The following is a 1,009-nucleotide window of genomic DNA, read 5'->3' as shown; positions in this document are numbered from 1 at the left end:
GTCCCATGTCCCAAGAAAGTGTCTCCTCATTAAAAAATTATTGCTTATCTAGTTCTAGCTTCCTTTATCAAAATTCTTAAAAATTCAATCCCAGATGTACCCCTGAGCTCCTGCTATTGTTTTTTTTTTTTTCAACTGGCCTCAACTTGTATAGAGACTGAGGTAAATGTTTTCCAGGGTGCCACTTAAGGAAAAATTTTCTCAATTTACAATCTGATCAGTTTCAAGTATAAAGGAAAGATTTGTATTTCCAAAGATGCTTTAGGAGTGACACTGTCAGAGAAATAAATTATATACATGGAGCTACTATGGAAATCAATCCCTAAATGAATAAAACCTGTTGCCTTTGGGCAGGACTCATCACAAATCTAGTGTTCTATTTGGTATGTATCTATGACCAAAGAAATTGATTCACCTGAGGTCATTAACACAATGGTATGTATAACCCTTAGTAGAACGTCTCACTGAAAATCATGATAAATAAGGACCCCCAAGAGTGCCTTACTATTAGGAAGTGTGGATCATTAAACAAAGTATAAAATGTGATCAAGAGCATGTGCTGTTCATTTAGAACTTCACAGACAGGTTAGGGGCACGTGAGATTCCTGCAAGGGACTGATTGTCTCAAGCCTCAAATATCATTGTTCTGGCGGGGAAATAAGGAGCATGATTTTTAGGTTATTAGCTCTCTTCAAGACAATGTAAGTTCATCATTTATCCAACCAAGCTACTCCCCACACATCTACACATTTGGATCTGAATATGCTTTTACAAGGGAAGGATTAGGAAAATTCTGATACTAGGATTGACATGAATTTCTCATGTATTCCATGCTGGACACTTCACTGATGTAGATTATATACAATTCTGTTGAGATAGTGAGTGAACTTGTCCCAATTTTTTTTTCATTTGTAAATATGGAAATCATAATAACTATTTCATAGTGTTAGGGCATATATAAAATGCAATGGTTTTGTAAAGCCCTTAGCATGGCACCCGGTTTATAAAT

General features: G+C 35.7%; 1 non-coding gene across 1 annotated transcript; it reads right to left on the bottom strand.

The window, feature by feature from the left end:
• Positions 1-653: 653 nt before the first annotated feature.
• LOC112932714 (small nucleolar RNA SNORD115) lies at positions 654-720 on the bottom strand. The gene has a single exon (XR_011996761.1). It is a non-coding gene; the product is annotated as a small nucleolar RNA SNORD115 (small nucleolar RNA).
• Between the last annotated feature and the right edge of the window lie 289 nt (positions 721-1,009).

This window comes from Vulpes vulpes, chromosome 13 (genome assembly GCF_048418805.1).
Source record: "Vulpes vulpes isolate BD-2025 chromosome 13, VulVul3, whole genome shotgun sequence".
NCBI classification, from domain to species: Eukaryota; Metazoa; Chordata; class Mammalia; order Carnivora; family Canidae; genus Vulpes; species Vulpes vulpes.
The sequence above is the reverse complement of the archived record's forward strand: the minus strand, read 5'-3'. Positions and strand labels throughout refer to the sequence as shown.